The sequence below is a fragment of the Barbus barbus genome (genome assembly GCF_936440315.1).
Source record: "Barbus barbus genome assembly, chromosome: 18".
Classification (NCBI taxonomy): Eukaryota; Metazoa; Chordata; class Actinopteri; order Cypriniformes; family Cyprinidae; genus Barbus; species Barbus barbus.
This window is the reverse complement of record NC_136746.1, coordinates 3370833-3393690: the sequence shown is the minus strand read 5'-3', so window position 1 is coordinate 3393690 and position 22858 is coordinate 3370833. Positions and strand designations below refer to the sequence as shown.

At 38.6% G+C, this 22858-nt stretch overlaps 1 pseudogene across 1 annotated transcript; it reads right to left on the bottom strand.

Moving 5' to 3' along the window:
- Window positions 1-284: 284 nt before the first annotated feature.
- Window positions 285-22380, bottom strand: LOC306883834 (3-hydroxy-3-methylglutaryl-CoA lyase, cytoplasmic-like; annotated as a pseudogene). The gene is made up of 9 exons: window positions 22285-22380; window positions 19170-19247; window positions 18190-18297; window positions 17919-18014; window positions 17475-17623; window positions 15161-15224; window positions 14662-14850; window positions 2305-2430; window positions 285-404 (listed from the first exon to the last, which is right to left on the bottom strand). The product of its transcript is annotated as a 3-hydroxy-3-methylglutaryl-CoA lyase, cytoplasmic-like (transcript).
- Window positions 22381-22858: the final 478 nt, after the last annotated feature.

Below are 22858 nucleotides of genomic sequence, written 5' to 3'. Positions count from 1 at the left end.
ATCAGCCTCATGTCATGTCACATTTTCTTGGCTATCTAATTTTACTTTTTTCTGTTTGACAGAAACTACAAAAGGCATAGGCTCATTTCTTTGGCATAAAATGCCCATGTTTCCTGTTATAGGCACAATATAGTATATTGTAGATATTATTACCTTAAATACTGCATCAACAGCTCTTAAAATGGCAAACAAAGTAAAAGCATTTAGCAGAGGCCAAAAGTCTGAAAGCAGGTTTACAGCACATGAATGTGGTTTTAGACTTTTGGACCACATTGTATGTATTTTCACTTAGAATGAAAAGGCTGGATGTTTTTAGTAGCTTGGCTGACCTTGGAGTTAGTTGTTCGATTTAAGGCTTGGCAGATGAATTCTCCCGCTTCCATCACTTTCAACAGGTCCACCCCCTGCATCACAAACACAAACACCACCAACAGTGACCAATCACAACAGACACCAGGGGGCGCAGCAGCAAAAGAAACTGGTAGCCTGAGCTTTGTTTTGCTGAGATGTTATCTGTGTGAGGATTTAGAAGAGGAGGCAGTTAAAGGGTGTGGATTAAAAAAAAAGAAAAATGTGTGAGAAACTGTAGAACATAATTACTGCAAACGTGCTGCCACCAGAATATCAGGTAAATCAGGACTGGTATCCACATTACTACCCAAATAAAACCCTCCAGACACCCCTTCACACACCCATGTAAATGTAGTGTATATACACAAACAGTTTTCCACATTTTGTTCAATTGTTCTTGAGACAATGGGAAAAAGTGAGTAATGGAAAAACTGGGAGTGTAGTCGAAGTGTGTGTATAAACATATACAGTGGCCTCAGAAAGTATTTGGATGCAAAAGTCAAACATAAAAATGTGTGCATGTCTTTGCATGATGTAACAAAATAACTGAGCAAGTGGCATTTATTTTAAACACAGTTTTCGACCAAAATATCTCACAAAGAGATGACCAGAATTGAAATGATACAGTAGACGTACTGCCCAAAAATGAAAAGATTAAGTTTTCAGAGTGTAGAAATATAATTAACATGCTGAATTCCCATGTGAGGGGATCTGCACTTCACAAAAAAAAAGATTTGTGAAAATACGGCACAATTGTCACGGTGCACACACGAGGAGGATACAGCAACACGCAGACGAGGAGTAAACTCAAATAACAGTCTTTAATCAAATCCAAACAAGGCAGGGTAAGACAAGGCAAGGCTGACACAGACAGAAACACCGGGGAGTAACGAGTAGACGAGAAAACACGAAACTGAACAGGCAGGAACTAAAATACACAGGCTAATTACACAAACACAGTTGGACAAGAATTAACTAATAATCACATTAAACAAGGATAGAAAACAAACCAAATATGGACACAAGAGGCGGGAACTCATGGCACATACGACAGAGGACTGACATAACTGTGCTCTGGAGGCCCCTCAGGACAGACATGGACAGGATCACTCCAGCCGGAACCCTTCCCCTACCCCCAATGAGTCTCCACGGACAAGACAAGACATGATGATTAAAACGGTTCCTGTGGGCACAACAAGAATTAAAACGGCACTCCTGGCCAGAACTAGGGAACTGGAGTTAATCTTGCCGGCAGGCTAGAGTCAGCGGCGGGCCGGCGGGCTTGGGAGAGCCGTGGACGGCGGCGTCGATCTCCCGCGAACGGCGGGCATGGGTGAGCCGCGGACAGTGGCATCGATCCGATCTCCCGCGAACGCCGGGCCTGGGTGAGCCGCGGACGGTCGGCGTGATCTCCCGTGAACTTGACGAACAGCCGGCGGGCTTGGGATAGCCACAGTCGGCAGACAGAACAAACAGGAACAAATAAAAACCTTTTAAAAAAACAAACAAAACAAAAACGAGGTGAAGGTTACAGTTTTGGTCTGGTCTAAACAAGGACAGGAAACAAACCAAATATGGGCACAAGAGGCGGGAACACATGGCACACAAGACAGAGGAACATGAAAGTTTTTTCTCTCATTAATTTTTTATAGGTATTTTTTCTGTATTTTCATTTCGTTGTGTTTTAGAATGAATGGAAACGTCTGTAAAATTAATGGTTAATGTCCTGGCAGAAAGTTACCAGTACATTTTTTTAACAGTGTGACATCCAAAAAAATAAAAATAAATTACCACTGAGAAAACTTTGTGCAGCATTTAACTGCAGATGCCATTTGCTTTGATTTTCTGCATCTAATGGCATACAGACATTTTTCGAGTAACTTATGTGCCCAAAAATGTCATTGCTTATTAATATAACATTCTTGGTGATTAATTTAGAAAACCGAGACTTACGGTTTCAATTCCAAGACCATGTAGCATGTATAAAACATCCTCAGTAGGAACATTGCCAGACGCTCCCTTGGCATACGGGCATCCTCCGAGGCCTGCAACCGAGGAGTCGACCACAGAAACCCCCATCTGCCAAACAAATGAAAAAGGCCGGTTAGAATCAACCTATGACACCTAGGGGGTGTTAAACCCATAGAACAATGGTGTCCATTATCTCAAGGTATTCACATGTTACTCTTTTTCTGGGAGACTGGCATAGACAGAACATCTGGTACGTTATGGAGCATCTGTACCTTCTGCTGGACTGCATTTTTCTTGGAAGTCCCATTTAACCAGGCATTATTTGAAGCCGGATATGATGCTATAGCAATTCTACTCTGGATATTAATCACATATTAAGGAAAACATGAGGGTAAATCAGGAGATTTATTTTAATGTAATAAATGTGTTCTTTCAAGGTTGAATGTGAGCAAGGGATAACACAAAATGGGAAATAACAATCGTAAATGACCTCTAGTGGGACAGCACTCCCTTTTCCAAACCAGATTTCCTAATGTGAAAGATACTTGGTTTTGGCAAACAGGAGAACCGTTTGAACCCAAGGCGTCATAATAATTCAATGTTAATCACGCAGAGGCACTATGGTCTAACCTTGAGTACAATGCCTCAGTCTTCAGTGGTCCTGAATAAATACAGCTCACACATATGAAAAAATAATCACCTGTAAATGCGCCTACTGTCTCTATGAACTCGCACAGCGGCAGGTTGGACTGCACAATGTTCATAATCAGATTAATTGTAGATTTTCAACAACGTGTGGAAAAAAAGGCTTTTTTTTTTACAGTGGACCACAAGTGTCTGGCCTCCATATGAGAATTAATGATGCGTTTTTGGCCAGTCTTGCACGTCTGCGCTTTTGGTGGAGCGCTAAACCAAACACCCAGAAAATGTTGCTTAGCAAAGAATTAGACGTAGGCCTATTACCGAACTCGAATGGACTTCAACGAACCCTGTCAAGCGGCTGATATGATTCCCTGAGTTCATGAAAGATGAGTTACAGTAATACAGAAGTTACCAAAGAACCAAACTCAGGACTTAAAAGTGGGCTCCGATTGCATTGGGGTTTACTTTGAGCTGTGACAGGGACTCCATTGTCTTTTTGATTGACTTTCAGTGTTGTTGTTGTTTTCATTATTATTATCATTAGTAGTAGTATATTTGAGCACAATTAGTGTTATGTTACAGTATAGGACTACATGGCAAACTAACAACTTTGAATGTTGCTGTGATCTACAACACACTTTAAGTCTGAAATGACAGAAGCCTGGTCAAATTTTCTAGTCAAGAAAAAACAGTTGTGATATTTCTACATATTGAATTCAGTGACATTTGCCAGACAACAGGCATATTTACATTTTAAAATGTTTAAATTATTTGGAATTATTTGGAATAACATGAATGTGGAAATAACAACACTGGTTCTTTGGAAAAAAACAGGTTCTAGCTGAAATGAACACTACTGGCAGAAAAATACTAATAATGTTTATTACTTTTTAAACAAATTATGATTATTGATTAATAAAGTCGATTATCAATTGTTTTGTTACTGTTCTTTGCACAATACTATGTTTCACCTTTACCATAGTGCATGATTTTGTAAACTAATATATTCTGAAACATGCATCAGATAATCAGCTCCATATACAGTATATGGCTTTTGTGATGTAGTAAAATTGTTCGTTAGCTCACCCGGTACACCATTGCACTTCTAATGTGGAGCGCTCAGGTATGAGTCCCGTGAAACAAAATCATGATAAAAGAGCTCAGTCATGATAAAAGACTTCTATATGGCATGGTTTCTTCAGCATATGTGGTTTTATCTCACATTTGTTACCTTGTTAACATTGTCAGTTAGGTTTAAAGTAGCATTTAGTGTAGTTGGTACATTATTTTCAAACTCAGAGCATTAACCTTTTAGTGCCACTCGCCATATTATTTAAATGAATATTAATTACATTATTTAATTTGCATCTATTTCTGTGAAAACTAAATGTGCTATTAAAGCCACTCACTGGACATTACACTTTAATAAAACAGCGTAATATCATTTTGCAGAAATTTTGCCACAGGCACGCTTTTTCATTGAGCCTGGGCTGGGAAATATAGTTAACCTGGATCACTTTGTGTTTACAATGCGTGCTTTAAATGAACCAAAATATGGACCCACAGTGAACAGTTCACACAATATGACAAACAACTCTTTGTCAGATGCTAAATAACAGTGTTGTCAAGCAGCAATTTACAAAAATACAATAAAAATAACCCCCCCCCCCCAAAAAAGCTTCAGAGGCTTCAGAGGATTTAGAATATACTGCAGAAGTCATATGGATATTCTAGGACATGGCTAGGGCATTCTTCAAATATTCAACCTTTGTGTTCCTAGAAAGAAAAAAAATGGGGTTGAAACAACATGAGGGTGTGCAATGACAGAATTTACATTTTGGGCTGAATTACCACTTTAACAGCACATTCCCTGCAGGAGTTCTAACTTACTAGATATTGGCAGGTATGGAAAATAAGCGAGTGATGTATATCGAAGAGTCTCTGGTCTCATATGCCATATGGCTACCCAGAAGAACTTCTGAAACCTTCAAGTTAGAAAGCCAAGCATCTATCTGCCGGCTTCTTTTTCTCTCTCTTGCTCGCTCTCTGTCTCTCTTTAGAAGCATTGCAGATTAAGGTATTACAATGTTTTCCATATGTCGTCTTGACTGTCATGAGAATATTAAAGACGTTTTCCAGCTTCCCAGGCAAAGCCAGATGTCAGGAGGGGGGAAATGGGGATGGAATCCAACAGAGCGGTGAAATTAACGCTCCTATTCTGCTTTTGACCTCAATATAGCATCAGTGAATATCAATAAGAAGTTGCATTCTGGACATGCAGAAAGCTGCTTTCCGTTGCTGAACAATGCCCCCTAATTGCTAGCTTTTCTCAGCAACAAGGCCCTATTTCATAGCTGGGCCGTCTGAGTCGCTTGTAATTGTTGTTTTTGTTGGCGAGAGGAAAGGGACCCATGCCGCTTTGCACTGTACTTCAGATTTCCAGACATGGGCTTTTGACTTTTTGCGTCAGGGCAAGATATTCTGCAGGGCAGACGCTTTGTTGCGTAAACACATAGTGGTAATTTGCTACGTCGCCAGCTCTTTCTGCGTCCACCCGCTGTGAGAAGGCAGAGGGCCTGAAGCCTACCAAAGCGTACAGGGACTCGCTCCAGATTTGCTGACTCTGAATACTGTGCAAGGACATGATGTTCAGCAAACAGTGCTCAGGAACTCCAAATTGAAGCCCGTTCAATTAGTTTAGCTTGGCTTGAAAACCAGATGTGGTGTTAAAATCACAGATCACGTTGTGGGCCCAAGAGCCTTCGTGTTGGAGCCCTGCAAAGACCTGCCTTAGGTTGTGGCGTAGTTGCAGGCGTGGGTGGAAAGCTCCTCGTCAGCTAAAGAGATGAGGAATTCTGGAGGAAGCTAGAATTTGACATGAACAATGATCGCCTCAGCTGACGTCTGAAAGGCACAATGCAGAACGGTCTGTTTTCTGTGAAACGGAGTTAACTTTGACATTTCCACAAGAGATTACATTTGTGGGATACCCAGTGTGCTGATAGCTTTCCGATTTGGGAACAGAGCTTCCATGCAATAAATACATAAAGGTGTCTCTACGAAAGCAAGACGCAGCTTTTCCTTGGAAACAGATTTCTGAGTGATCAAGACAAAATAGAATATAAATGACTTATTTTAAAGTAAAGATTGAAATTCTTTTTCATAGGGCCCTACCGCATGAATGCTCTCTATGGTTCAGGATCACGGTCTCAATGCCAAGGTAAAGAGCGTACCACCTGAATATATAGGCCCTTTCGCACCGCAGGAACCTTTTCATAGTACCCAAACTAATTGTGGAACTACCCACTTTTTTGCCATGTTCGCACCGCGGGAACTAGGAAGGGTTTTAGTTCTAGGAACTCCGTTTCCGTGACGTAAGTGTACACTGATTGGCTAAATGCATACGAAAACGCCCTCACCCACCATGATTTAAACACATACTGTGTAAACATTCCATGTCCATTATTGTGAAACCTGCGAAACACAACAAAAACACAGCTCCGATCATAGCGTCCTCCATCCTCCTGTTGTTAACGTCGTTGTTCTTTGTTTTCGTTGTTGAACGCCACGCACAAATGACGTCGCTGTCGACCGGCTTACGTCACTTCCTAGTACCCACTGTCGGTGTGATTGCAACCCTTTAAATGTTTCTGGGAAATAGTTCGCGCAAAATTGTCCCAGTACTGTACTTTTAGTTCTGGAACTAAATCGGTGCGAAATGGGCTTATGTGACTTATGTAAACATCTCTATCAAGTGGATGTGCTGGTATGGGTGTGCATGACAATTTCTTCTTTGTATGACATGCTAGTGCATGAGGGTAAACTTGCATGTATGCACATAATGTAGGTGAGCCCCATTCCCAATCCATTGGGATCGAACAAAATGCATATACATTTGGGAGACAAATTCAAATAACATTAAGTTTAAAATCCACTACTATGCCTATAAAACTCAACTTTCCGAAGCCGTCTGTATTCAGAGTGTAGTCACGTTAATTTTCTTTATATAGTGTAGGGCTTTCCCACTATGCATATTGCTTCAAAGCAGCTTTACAGAAAATAAATATTGCTGTAGTAATGTTGTTAAGGTTTCCTAAACACCGTTCAGATTTCCTCATTGTGTTTTGAATTGTTCATAGAAATGTGGTCCCTAACTGACCCGCGCATGTTTGGCCTGACATGACCTTGCACTAGGGAGAGCTGACCTGCCCTCAGGCCTCGGGGGAAAGAACCGACACTTCAAATTCTAGCAAACGACCTCTTCACCGACCTCTCGCTATGGGGCACAAGCTCCACAAGCTTTTAAGACAGTTTGTTTTCATTGTGAATTAGTTTTTATGATATTTGGATTTTCTTCCAAATTCTCAAATACTTCCAAAAACATATTTTAAAATTTGAATTTTATTATTTATTTAATTAATATTTTTTTTCCATTATAGTCATTGGTAATCCTCAGTAGATTCTCATTGCTATAATGCAGTAGTGTTCACTGCATTACATTAAGAAAATATAATTGTTTTTTTATTAAATTTATTTTTTTAAATTCTATTTAAATTTTATTTAGCATAAAGTAATTTAATACAACGAATACATCCATTTCAGTTATAATTTAAATAATACATTATTAAATTTTTGCATAACAGTATGATTTCTTAAATTCTTTCTTTAAATTGTTAGTTGTGCTGTTCAGAGATGTGGACAGCAGATACAATTGCAGCTAATAATTGAAATAATAAATTATTAATAATTAAAAGAAAATATCCCAACTTCACATATATAACATCAATTGTTTATTATTATTATTATTATTATCACAGTTATGATGATGATGATGATGATGATGATTAATTAATTTATTATTTATAATTTTTTTATAGTGTTTTCTAAATTTTTATAAATTTTAGCATTTTTAATATATTTTTTATAGTTATCATTATTATTATTATTATTATTTTTTTTTTTTTTTATTTTTTTTAAATATCATACATTAAACTGCACCGGTCACAAAAACATTGTGTCACAAAATATATATCATGATGTTATTGCTCATATCTTTAGTTTTGTCTTAATGTCAGTAATAACCTACATATTTGAGAAAAATCCCTATAGGCATCACAGTACTGATGGAAGTTTCTGATGGAAAATTTTTCAATGAGGATAAAGTTAGAGGACACACAAGTTGCAACAGATGCGTTTTTTGTAAGGAGTTGGACTAGATGCTACATTTGTTATATATTTCAAAGATGTTTCTACTTTAATAATTTCTTATATTGCTACCATCCAGTTGGCGAGTAACTAAATTTTTTACATGCATTTGGCATTTGGCGAGTGTTAATTTTGGACCTTACTACTAGATGTTGTTCCCGGAATGACTGTGTGAAGAACTGGTGCGTTTTCCAATCTGGTATTATGCTTCATTTACTCCAGTCTAGATTACAACAGACAGTATTTCACTCTGATGTCTGCAATTCCCTTGTTGAGATATTTTTAGAGGACAATAAATCATCCTAACATGGAAGAGGGCTGAAGCATCCGTCAGTGATTAAGTGTCATGATCTCTTTCATATTACGATCAAGGGAGGAGAAAGTATTTTTGTGATACATTTGTTTCCCAGCCACAACCACAGGACTGCTGGGACGGCTCGAAGTCTGTGTGCTGACCTTCAACACTTCAGAGCATGACTGCATAAACACAGGTCACCGCTTCGTGCCCGGGTCAGCCACTTCCTGAGAGAACAGGCACCCTACCAGTTCAGATATATGTACGCCTCCCCAGGAGTCAAAGCTGCGAAGAGTTCGTCAAACCCTCCCCCGTGTTTTCATGCATGTTTTCGCAGTAATGGGAGCCGTGCTAATCACTCATCAAAGTCTATTACAAAGATCTCCTAGTGACACTGAGCCACATAAAACCCATGTAAACAAGTGAACAGCACTGAATTTCATTATATAACTGGATGATCTAGAGCGAAATCGTATTGAGTTCCCTTTTATTTTTTCATTATAATATCAACTTTGCCTCGAAATAGACAACTGAGACAATTTTTAGACATCATAGAATAATTTGATGTGAAATGTTTTAGTCCAAAGGGCAAAAGAGGAAACATTGGGATCTTTTTATCAGGAAAAATCTGAGAAGCAGGAGTATTAAGAACATATTAGATGCTTTACAAAAACACACACCTCAGATGATTATGTATTTTGCTTTAGTGTGCTAGAAGAATTTGGGATTTACAAACGTTTGTAAATATTGCAATAATTCAGTGAGATTTGTGTTTGAACAAGCAGTCTTGGATCAGCAGATCCAGCCCACATAGAGATTTGATCTCACCATCATCAATTCAGAGACAGGAGCAATAGAAGAACTGTGGCAACATTTCCAGGATACTTGAAACAAGTCCAAGACAACTGGCATATCAACCAGTGCAACAACTGAGTCCACCGTTAACATCAAATCTTAGAAAATACGATAATGACTGAACCCTAATCATTTTCACGGATGGTATGCTCCAATGCCTAATGATTTATTTAGATTTAGGACCTCCTCTTTCCTCATAAATTACAGATTTCCCAAGGTTTGGACTTGATTTATGATAGGAATAGATATATCATGGCACGCTGTGTCAGGAAGGAACACTAGTTCTGGCTTTCACCATCAGCGAAACTGTCAGATAACGGCACAAATCTGCCTATCCGGAGCAGTTTGGGTTCACAGAGATCTAGCCACAACACGAGGACTTCACCGCAGTTCATATCACAGTTTTTCTTGAAACCCAATAAATATCCAGACCAAACCTATTTGAGTTACTATCTGAGGGAGTTCATTTTTCCCCTCAATAAGTCCCTGAGAAAAGCCATACAAAGAGCCTATAATGTCTTTATCCTGAACAAAAGCCGGGGTGACTCTGAGCTGACAGGGTGAGCGGAATTCATTTCTGGCTCAGCTGGTGGCGGAGACGACTGGCGAACCCTAATGAAAAACTATGATAAAATCTTTCATTTCCACCAAGTTTTGCTAGGGGGTCAGTGGAGGAGGACAAATGACGGGCAGTTATTATTTTCAGTGCTCTTGGGGTGTCTGTGATATATCGGTTCAATGCTGATTCACCGGCCGGAATCTGAAGCTGTTTCTGTCTCCTCTCATTGTTGTCGAAGATAGTTATACTATACTTTAGTAAATATATACTTTAGTATTTTATAATAAAACATTTAGGCATGTTATTATTATTAATAATGTCAAAATACTTCTAGCTCACTATGCAGATAGCCTGATGCAGCAGTAAATGTTCAACGCATGGTTAAGGGCAGAAATATCAGTTTGTCTGAACAATGGTAATAATAAATAAATGTGACTTCTTTGGGCCTACAGTGTAGCTAATTACTTCTTCTTCTAAAAAAAGAGATAATAATAAAATTACATTTTATTAAGCGTCTATTTTTAAAAATCAATTTTTAATAGATGACAAACTAGAAAAAGTGAAAATTAGTTATTGCATTAAAAACAAAAAGACAGTAAATTTGACATAAATGTTTAAAAAGAAAATAATTTTGAATTCCATTTTCAAATTTACTAGAAAAAAAGGGTAACACTTTATTTTAAGGTCTCTTAACTAGTTGCTTATTAGCATGCATATTACTAGACTATTAGCCATTTATTAGTAGTAATTAAGCACATATTAATGCCTTATTCTACATCCCTAATTCTACCCAATACCTAAATTGAACAACTACCTTAATAACTGTTAATAAGCAGCAAATATTTATTTAGGGAAAAGTCATAGTTAATAGTGAATAAGTGTTCCCTATTCTAAAGTGTAACCAAAAAAAGTTACAAATAAACAAACAAACAGACAGAGAGTTGAAAATGATGAAGTTAATAAAGTGTTGGTTTCGGAGTACTTCAGGTATGTGAACTTTGCTCTTTGTTTTCAGTTGGTGAGGTATCTTTGTTCATTTTCCTTCTTTTGAAACAGGACCCCCTGTCATGTCACACAATTCACAGAGAAAAAAAAAAATCAGAGAAATTCATGGCCATTTCTGTGGCGCACCGACCGCAGTTAGAGTTACACAGTTACAGCTGGAAAGAGACAGATAAACAGACAGACAGGGCTAAAAAGGGAATGGAATATACTAGAGCGCGGGGTTTTCCTTTTCCCCAGTCTCCCTCTGTTTAGTAGCGAGTGATGAAAGGATAATTTTCCCCTTGCCCTTTAAGCGCAGCATTGTCACAGAGTTCAACGGCCCTAGCGACAGATGAGTTGGAGCCCCTGAGGGCCCCGCTCCAGCCTCCATCTCGCGCGCTTTGTCAAGAGCCAAGCCACTGTCATATGAAACAGACATCTAATAGGTAAGCCTTTGTGTCCAGCCCTTCACATCTGCTGACCCACCCAGCCCCCAAAGAGCAGCGGCGTTTTGCGAGGGAAGACAAACTGAGAAAGAGCTCTCAAAGGGCCCTGGAGAGCTGATAAAGCCATGCTGAATTGCGGTTGCGCTCTGTGGTTTAAGGTTCGCGAAAATTAAACCACAGGCAGGCATTGTTTCATAAAAGCGTTTAGTCGTCACATTCAAATACGCCTGGCAGTTTTGTGTAAGCGTATTTTGGGTGGTATCTGTTGTTGTTGTTGTTCTGTGCTTTTTGGGTGAAAGTACACACACAAAAAAAAAAAGTTAAATTGCTTATACTCCAGGGGGTTTTGGAGGGTGTTTCAGTAGCTTTCGTTGCCTTCCCTGGAGGCCTGTGTGTGTGTGTGAGGTAAGGTACTGTATAGACACTGTAAACTTCTGCTTCATGTTTCTTTATTACTCTATTTCTGTGAGACTTTTGCCACTGAATTTATGTGCTCTGTCACAATGAGTTCTTTTAAATAGTTGTAAAATAGATCTAGAAATATACACAATGGCTGATGTAAATTTTTTTCCCAGCGCATTGCATGTTGTATACTGATTTTGTGATCCTTGCATTACTGTGCCACTAACAAATTCAGTCAAATGCCTGTGTTATTAAATCAGAGGTTTTATTAGATAATTGTAGGGCCCTTTGCAATGATACGATTGCAATGCGTAAAATTTAAATAGAAATGTTGTAAAGTGTAAATGTGTACCTTGAACACAATGTAAGTCACTTTGTAGGGGTGTGAAGCAGAGCCGATGTCTGCATCTGTAGCAATCTCAAAATGATTTCAGAAAAAGACCGGGAGTGGGCAGGGCTTAAACCAGACGTTTGTCTAATTAAATGAGACATTTGGTTTACATTTGATTACATATCTTTTGCCATTTGTTTGCTTGTTTTGTATGAATGGCTTATGGCTTGGATAACTTATAAAATGATAATTTTTCTTTAGTTATAAAAATGTATTTAAATATATTCTAATTAAAACATTATTATTATTATTATTATTATTAGTTAACCCAGAGGAACTTGAAGCTTCCAGACAAAATAGCTTATATGAGCACATGGAAACTGAAAGAAAATATTCAGAAACATATTGTGTATCATATTGTGCAGGTTTTAAACATTTAAATAGACATACCAAATAGTAGAAAATGTGTATGATTCAGTATCCTAGTTAATATTACTCTTTGTAAGCTCTAATTTCTGAGCGATGCACAGAGATGGCAACACAACGTTTTGATTTGCAGTCATGCTGTGCTCATTTCATTCATAGAGTTAACACACTCATTATTGCATAATAGTTTTAGAGGTTTACTGTATGTATAGTGCCAAATATGTTTCCTATTATTAGAATTCATTATTTGTTTATAAGCCATTATCCATGTAATGTCAACACTGTTATTGAACTGAAATGAATCAATACTGAGCTGACACGAGCAGAAAAACGACACTTCACTGTTCCTTAACTGTCTTCAGTTGAACTGCTTATTGCTGAACTGAACATGTTTCATAATGAAATAACTTTACACAGTTACTGAACTGAACTGAATCAACACTGAACTGCATAGAGCTGAATAACAACACTAGTGTCGGTAACACTTTAGAATAGGGAACACTAATTCACTATTAACTCTGACTTTTCCCTCAATAAATTCCTAATTTGCTGCTTATTAAAATAGTTAAAGGTAGTTGTTAAGTTTAGGTGTTGGGTAGAATTAGGGATTTAGAATAAGGCATTATTATGTGCTTAATTACTACTAATAAATGGGTAATATTTTGCATGCTAATAAGCAACTCGTTAAGATAGCCTAAAATAAAGTGTTACCTTATAGTGTCTTGCTACAGCTGCTTTACAGCAGAATTTTGTATTTGCCTCTTTTTTGAAGTTTGCATTACTGATTCTGTTCCTTTCCGGTTTAGTACTGCAAAGCTGCTTTGAAAGATCTGTTTAAAGTGCAATAAAATAAATGTGACTTGATATTATTAATTGTATTTTCACTTCAAGCATCTCCTCACCCTGACCTGAAAGAGAAAACCGACTGTAGAAGAATACAAATCATGCTATTTTACTGCAATACTGTCTCTTGGATATTAAGAATGTGATGCACGATTGAGTTTCATTACACACTGTAACAAAAATGTGTTTAATTACATTTTTTTTTATTGTTCTTCTGTAATTCTGGTGGTGGTGCTTGCTATTATTGTACTGTTTATTTTCATGTAGCATGAATATTTTGGTAAATATTTAGGTCAAGTACCTAATTTTACAACTTTACCATTAATTCTGAAACATTGTTTTAGTACAGATAAGTTTTTGTACAAATGATGCATGTTTTTCAGAGATATTTAGCTTTTTCAAGAATGGGAACATTCTAGAAGTGTCTGTGATATTCTAGTGCTTTCTGGAACATTCCAGGACACTGTAGCAGTAGTCAAAGACAAAAATCATCTGTCTGAAGTTTTGGACGACTCACTTTGGTAACTGTTGTTGTTAGCTCAGTATTATGCATGCACCATGTCATTTTTATGCATGAGTAATAACAGATTCGCTTTCATAAGTTCTCAACATATTTTTTTAGTTTTCATAAGCACTGTTAAAGATACACAGAAGTAATGCAAATTTCATACTCATCATGTCAAACTTCATGTCAAACATTAAAATTTGTTTCACAGTGTCATGATTTGTGTTCAGCATGCAGCAATGGGTGAAAAGACCTTGATTAGCAGGATATGTTTGGAATATATTTTGCGCATTATAGTTTTCTCTGCGCACACATGATGCTTTATTGCGATAGATGGCACTACAGGTGACATATCACAAAACCAGTCATAAGGCTAAATTTTTCAAAATGTAGATTTCTACATCATCTGAAAGCTGAATAAATAATATTTCCATTGATGTATGTTTGGCTAGGATAGGACAATATTAGGCTGAGATGCAACTATTTGGAAATCTGGAATCTGAGTGTGCAAAAAAATCTAAATACTGAGAAAATCATCTTTAAAGTTGTATAAATGAAGTTCTTAGCAATGCATATTACTAATCAAAAATTAAGTTTTGATATATTTACGGAAGGAAATTTACTAAATATCTTCATGGAACATGATCTTTACTTAATATCATAATGATTTTTGACCTATACAATGTATTTTTGGCTATTGCTACAAATATACCCCAGCAACTTAAGACTAGTTTTGTGGTCCAGGGTCACATATATGATGGTTTGTTATAATATCCCCTTCTCCCAAACCGTCACGCATGTATGAACAGAGTACCTCATGACTGTGACCACCGTAATGTCGCTCACCTGTAGAGCAATGAGTATGTTGGGCAGAGCCTGACCGTAAGTGTCGTGGCAGTGCACTGCCAGTGCGCTGACCGGCACCTCTGTCCACACATCGCTCAGCATCTCGGCCATGGAGCCCGCGGTGCCTACGCCAGTGGTGTCCCCCAGGGATACCTCATAACAGCCCAGCTCAAACAACCGCTTTGCCACCTGGGCCGGAACAGAGGAAAGCCATGAAACCCCTGTCCCCCCTGGAAACATAAACAAGATGAAGGAGTGCACACAGAGAGCTCATTCTGAGCGTTAGAAAAGCACTGGCGTGTTACAGCGTCATGCAGGTTTTTTTAGCAAACATCGTAATAAGGGCCTTGTGGGACTACGAAAATTGTGGGAAGAAAAAATACGCAGAGCGCTCAACACTCAGTGAGATTTATCACATACTGGAAGGCCCATTTAATCTTGCTTTGTGTGGTTATACACTGAACAATGCTATTCGGATTGAACAATGCTATTACAATACCTTTGTGACTTGTGACGGTTTTACTTATCCCTCATACGGGCAGCCAAGAGCACAGGAAACATACCTGAAAAGAAGTGAAAAAGCTATGATGTATAGTTCAGCACATGCTGGAGGATATATAGCTTTGAGCTTACAGTACCAACAGTCATGCAACATAGGTGAAATAACGTCAAGTGCTGTTTTACTGCAACTGCTAGCAGAACGGTCCACAACTGCTCTTACAACAGATTACATCTATCAGAGAATAAAACACAATGCTCAGCAGCAGGCGAAACATATGGTCGATGTCAAACGGTTGTGACAAATAATACCAATAGTGTTGACAGAGGGAATGAGGAAGAGAGCGACGTACAAGGTATATGCGCTTTCCATATGTGAAGGAAACATGTTCTGCTCGAAACAGTGAACAAACGAGTGAAAAGTTGAAAATGTTTCTCTTGGGCTTGCGGTCGTCAGACGATACTGCTGTGTGCTACCAGAATTTCCGTGGAGCCTCTTCTTCAATGTAAGGCGTTGAGTCACATTTGCCAGAATGAGTTTGTCAGACTGAAGTGACAGCTCTATCATTAAAAAAAAAAAAATTATTCAGTAAAGAGCACAGCCTATAAGCTCTGGACACATCTGGACTTGTAGTTGTAACTGTTACAATGCACCACACTGCATGCACATCTGGAACTTGACTTATTTACTCATTAATTCTAGAATAATTTCATGCTGCTCTGGTGCCCCATCTCAAAATCTCAAAGGAGAACAGTCTAAAAAATGTAAGTACAATAAATGAAACCACTGACCTTTCGGTTAAACCAAAGATCGGTCTTGGAACTTGCTTATATAACAAATGACTCCTGAAAACTATAGTCCTGAAGTCCAAGTTCAGTATTCATTCAGCAAGGGGACAATCACCTGGATCAAATGTCTGACTCAGTGGTATTATTATGTTGGCAGAGGTAAACCTTGATTTTTTTTTCTTACTTATTTTATTTCAGTTTATTTTATCAAGCATTCTGTTTCCAATAAGTATTCTGCTGATATTACAGGAAAGTCATAACAATCAGCAATGCAGAACATTCAAAAACATCAACGAGGGTCAAACCTACAACTATCCAGTAACTACTTCAGACCTTGATCCAGTGTGCAACGCCACTCCTTTGATTAACTATGGAGACATGAATTCCTGAAGTTCTGCCAATTTTGAAAACAATATGTGACCCTGGACCACAAAAGCAGTCATAAGTAGCACTGGTATATTTGTAGCAATAGCCAACTATACATTGTATGGGTAAAAATGATAGATTTTTCTTTTATGCCAAAAATCATTAGCATATTAAGAAAAGATCATGCTCCATGAAGATATTTTGTAAATTTCCTACTGTAAATATATCAAAACGTATTTTTTTATTAGTAAAATGCCTTGCTAAGAACTTAATTTGGACTACTTTAAAGGTGATTTTCTCAATATTTAGATTTTTTGCACCCTCAGTTTCAAGTGGTTTCAGTGGCCGATACTGTTGGCTGTTATGTTAAGTCAGCCCTAATCCTGAATATGAGGTTACGGTCTTGCCTACAACCTTCCCTTTACCAGACCTTTATCTGCTTTGCAACAACAACTCTTTGAGTAGCTACAATCTAAAGCACAATCAGCCAGTTTCTGCATCACTGGCAGATTGCTGGTCAGATTCTCATTCAAAATTAGTGTTGAAGTGTGAAAGTGCACATAATGAACACTGGGCTATTACTTGATATGAATACTGGGTCTATGGCACATAGCCATGCCTTCCCGTAAGGCTGCAATCGTTTCCAAGTTGATATTCTTCCTGCTCAATGTCACACCAAAGATGGATTCCAGAGTCTCCTTGTATAAACATAAATGTTTGCTCCTGTCTTAGTTAAGCAGTGACTCAGCACAGGGGACTGTGGTACAACGATGGCAGCTTCTGGAGAGAGCTTTGTTTCTGCAAAAATTGAAAGTCCACCATGCAAAGTGTGACACATCCCTTGCACTTTAATTTATTAAAAATTCTGGATACTTTGATTATGCTTTCAACTATCAATGAGAATGCTCTGATTTGGCACAGATATTCCCCCACAATCAGCCAGTTCTGTATTAGGCCGCTCATGGTTCATCCCAAGCAAGTCCGTTATCCACTGTACATCCCATCACCCCTCTGTTTGAACACAATCATTTTTGTCCAGTCAACTTGACTCGGCATCATTACCTGACGTTGATTTCCTTTTCGATATTAGTGCACATAATGACCACTGGCCTAAATCTCAAAGAAAACACATATAGGAAAGCTGGTGTGGTGGAACACACCCGCGCACTGGTATGCCTTCCTGTTTTGCTGCAGAGATGACCTGCTCAAACCTCTGCAAACCCTCCTCTATGGAGCAGTTGATGTTCTTCCTGCTAAAAGTCTCTGAGGCGGAACCAAACACTGCCACTTCAGTAGCTCCTGCTGCAACCTTTAACAGGAAACATTTAATCAAGTTTGTGCTTATAGCTGTTGGCTTGTGAGCACAACTCGCATGATTAGCAGGGAAAGCAATTATCAGAAATGTGCTAAACATTTACAAATAAATGGTACAAGATGTAAAGGTTGCGCTCTTATGTAAAGCAAGGGGGCAGTGAATGCGTAGGCAGAGCGCATGCATAAATAAAGTGGTTTATTATACAAGAAAAACATCATTGACCTGGCATGGAAGGTAAATTGCAAATGTCACTTGTAAATAAATGTAAATGATGCAAATATTTACTTACAGCTGCCTGGAAGCCCTGAATATTGGGAGTCAGAACAGGGTATCTAACATCAGGAGACCTTTTAATCCCTCTCAACACTGCAGTGTGGTCTGACATCTGAAAAACCAAAAAACAAACCAACAAGAGTTTATACTCAAGCTTTATCCCAACGGGTTTTGCGCAAATGCAGTTTTTGGACGTGAATACCAAATGCAGTGGGTTTGTTGTTGACAGAAAAGCAAACAGGATGTCAGCCAGCATGCTCTCAAGGATAACAATCGCACCTTATTACCTGTGCTACCCACTTTGAAGACACAAAGCTAGTGGCTTCGATGACGGGCAGCCCGGTCTGAGAGAGTATGTCTATCAGCCGGATTTTGACCTCTGTCGGCACTATTTCCTGCAGAAACACAATGACGCAAAAGTCTTAGGTTTCTATGAACACATCCAGGGAGCGTGTACATTTGTGAGCCTGTGCTATTGACATGAATAATTTATTTGCCACCATCACCATATGAATAGTTGTCCTGTGAATATATACAATAGGACAGTTTCTGCTAAAATGCTTCTTGGAAAAAAGTGCCTGTGGCAACATTTTTGCAAAAATATAATACAATGTTTCAGTAAGTGGCATTAAAACATTATTCAGTTTTATATGTAACAGATGCTGAATGTATCACGGTTGGTTTCGCCTATACACATCATGGTCGTTTGCAAAAGAAATAACCATTGAGTGATGGTAAAAGTTTAACACTCTATTGCATTTGAAAAAAAAAAAAAAACCTACACTAAACCGTTTCCTAAACCTCACTTATAGTGTTAACATATATATTTTGAAGCAATCATGGCATTTAAACTTGCTTCTACAAATCTTTGAGCTCTTTTATCGTGACTTTGTTGCACAGGACTCGTACCCGAGGACTCCACACCACAAGTGCAATGCTGTACAAGGTGAGCTGTAAACTGCATGGAATATGTAGGAAGAGACCCATTTTTCCAATTCCAATTGACTGAATCATGGTGAATCACTGAATCAGGTAGTAGTGTATCATGCATCCTATATGTTTTGTGCTCTCCAATGTCATTACTGAACAAAAATGTGTACCAGTTGTGGTTTTCTTTGTGCCTTTACCACTTGTTAAATTTATGCCTTTGAGTTTGTTATGATGGTGTTTTTTCCCTTTAAATTTAAAAGCAGAATGCTAATCATAAACATTCTCAACCACTTCAAGCCACAATGCTTCAAGCACTTTAGAATTGTGAAATCTCTACCTTCTCGTTCTGAAGTCCATCTCTCGGTCCAACCTCCACAATTTTGACACAAAGTGGAAGCTTAGGCAGTTCAGAGCACTGTAAATTGAAAAACAATGAAGAAGGAAGGAAGGACCATATAACAATTTCACAGAGCTGTACGGAAAATCTGAAAGGTGGATTAAGACACATCCTCTGTCCGGTGCTTCCTGTCAAATGATGCGTACAACTTCATTTTTTGAATCTGGTCTTCAGATCCTTGCCATGTCATTTATGACATAATGTGCTTTGGAAGCAAGTATTTCCTCTCTTCCAATGGTAAAACCAAAGCTAAAGCTTTGAATTCGGGAGTTGCATTACCAAGGGCCAATGCTGTGTTTATAGAAGATTTGGATGGCTATAAAATCCCAGCATCTTGATACGGAAACCCTCACTGTGAGGAACTGCACAGACTAGTTTCTTTAGAGCTAAGTTTGATTTAACTGTGCTGTCATGGAGGGAGGAAATGGATGTGTGAAAGGAATGATAACAAACTTCTTTTTAAGAAGTTTCTGACCGTGTGCGCTACGTAGGTGGAGGAGAACCGTTGCGGCTTGTCCCGTTATCACCCCATGCCTGCAGTTAGGACAGCCTATTAAATTCACTCATAAATCAAATTCACTCTTCTAACTCGCCGCTAAAACCAGAAACACAGGCCCCACTAGAAATATCCATTAAAGCATTATTTTCTTACCAACAACATAAATTAGGCCAAAACACTTTAGCTGTTTCTGTATTTTTTAAACATTTCTGGCCCCTATCTTTAAGTGAAACAACTGTGTCATTTGCTGTATTTAAAGTGCATTTCTATATTGGTCTAATCAACAATCTTTTTTTTCCAGTTTGAACCTATAATATTTGGCTAAAATCCAAATAACACCCAGAACAGAGTAAAATAAGCTAATATTTAACTTTATCTATCTATTTAGGTAGTTAGTTAATACATGATTGAAAAGATCATGCACTTTATAAAGATATCACACTGATCTTGAAAATCTTTCAAAGAGAATATTCCTTCTTTATTTGTAGTAAGAAAATTAATTAAACATTGACTATAAATCGTTTTTAGTTTTATCTTAGGTGAAACTATTATTTCATATTATAGCTATTTTAGCTTTAGTTTACTGTGAAATTAAGTTACTATAGCCAAAACATTTTTCTATTCACCTACACTAAATACAATTTTAACTTGTGTCTAAAGAAAATCTATGGTATGGTACAGTAAACATGCAATTGTGTTTCTCTGCAAAACTTGATTTCTTTGCTTCAATCTGCTATCATGTAGAGTGAATTTGAACCAATCAATATGCAAAAATTTGTGTTCAATTACGATGATGTGAAACCATTTCAATTCCCATTTTGTTGAAGAGTGGAGCTTTTGCTTCGACTGAGTACATAAAAAAGAGGATGTTTTTGCTGCTTTAGTCAAGAGGCAGAATTAGTATTTGCAGTATGTGCTTTTGCTCACTACTCCTGTCAGGAAACCGTATCAACACTACGTAATTAAAAATAACTTTAAAATAATTAAATTTAATGATTTTAAAGTTTAATTTTAATATTTAATTTTGATTACATTTCTGATTTATATTAAATAAAAACAAAGTTCGAACCAAGCCATAATTATAATTTGAGAGAAAGTAATACATTAGCTTTTTTCAGTGTAGTTTCAATCCCATATGAACTTTCTATGTGACTATAGGTCTGTACCATATACTAATAGTATAGTATACTATAGGGTATAGGCCTGCGACCCATAATTAAATTAAATTCTTAATTCAAGACTTTAGTAAAAGGACCAATGCTCACTATTAACTAGTTGCTTATTAGCATGCCTATTATTAACATATTGGCTTTTTATTAGTACTTATAAAGCATTTATTCTACATGACCATATTCTGCATCCCTAATTCTAGCCAATACCTAAACTAAAGTAAGTAAAAAAGTAAAGTCATGACGTATTGTCAAGTATGGTGACCCATACTCGAAATTGGTGCTCTGCGTTTAACCCATCCAAGTGCACACACACAGCAGTGAGTAGTGAACAAATGCACACACACACACACACACACACCGTGAACACACACCCGGAGCAGTGGGCAGCCATGCTGCAGCGCCCGGGGAGCAGTTGGGGGTTCGGTGCCTTGCTCAAGGGCACCTCAGTCGTGGTATTGAGGGTGGAGAGAGCGCTGGACATTCACTCCCCCCACCTACAATCCCTGCCGGCCGGGGACTCGAACCTGCAACCTTTCTATTACGAGTCCGACTCTCTAACCATTAGGCCACGACTTCCCCCCCAAAATTTTTTTTAAAGGGGAAGGGGACGTTCTCTGCATTTAACCCATCCAGGTACACCTGGAGCAGCGGGCAGCCATCAATGCGGCGCCCGGGGAGCAGTTGAGGGGTTCGGTGCCTTGCTCAAGGGTCTCACCTCAGTCGTGGTATTGAGGGTGGAGAGAGTGTTGGTTATTCACTCCAACCACCTACAACCACCTACAATCCCACCTACAATCCCTGCCGGACCTGAGACTCGAACCCACGACCTTCGGGTTACAAGTCCAACTCTCTATCCATTAGGCCACGACTGCCCCCTAACTAATGTCAACTACCGTACTAACCATTAATAGGTAGCAAATTAGGAGTTTATTGATGCAAAAGTCATAGTTAATGGTTTGTTAATAGCGAGAATTGGACCTTAAAATAATAAAGTGTGAGCAGAAAGTGCCATAGGTCTCAAATCTCATTTACATGTTTTCAAATGGAAAACAATGCCATTTGGCATAAATAACGTAAAACCTGGTGTGGCTTGTTGAAAATCAGCATTTTGAGATTAAACACAAATTTAAAACAAGATTTGAGAGCTCTGGTGGAGGTGGAGAGTAAATCATGTTGTTGTTTTTTTTTCAGTCACAAATAATACATATAATGTCATCAACTCACAGAAGAAAGAAAATAATGTTTGAGGGTACCATGAGGGTTATTTATTAAAATTTTCATTAGGTGAGGTGAGCTATTCCTTTACGCGACTGTTTTTCTCTCTGCGTTGCTGTATTTCCTAGAGCCATGTATAAATCTTGCACATGCAAAAACAGACCCCCACCTTCTCTTCCCACTGGAGCCGTGGAAACCAAGGAGAATCCCGCAAGAAAGTCTCATAGCTCAGGCAGTGCTTGACCGCAGTAGAAACGTTACCCATCCGGCTAGCACAATCTGCCAACCCGGTGCTGTTCCCAGGTGGCACCTGTGGTGATCAGAGTGCATATGCGCTTCTGAGCAGAAAAGGAGAGCATCGCTCCGAAGGGCGCGGGATGACTCAGCTGTTACCATGGCAGCAGCATCCCTGCCTGTGAGGGGGAGGGAAGACGCAGGCTGAAGACATTAGACACATTTTGTTAGCTTTAGACTGACAGCCCCATGTGAAGTACGGGACCCTCTGGGATTCTCAGCTCTACAATGAGACTAACCACAAGCTGCTTATTTTACTGCCCTTGGCTCCCCTCCCCAGCGGAAATCTACAGCTTCGGGGAAATACGCTGCCGTGATTGATCTCCTGTGACTGAGGCAGCTCATGCTTTTCAATGGCCAGCCGTGCCATTCTTGCCAATGTCAACTGTGCTCTGTTATAAAATCTCTCTGTAAAGCCGGGCTGCAATTTACTTGTGAAAGAGCCATTC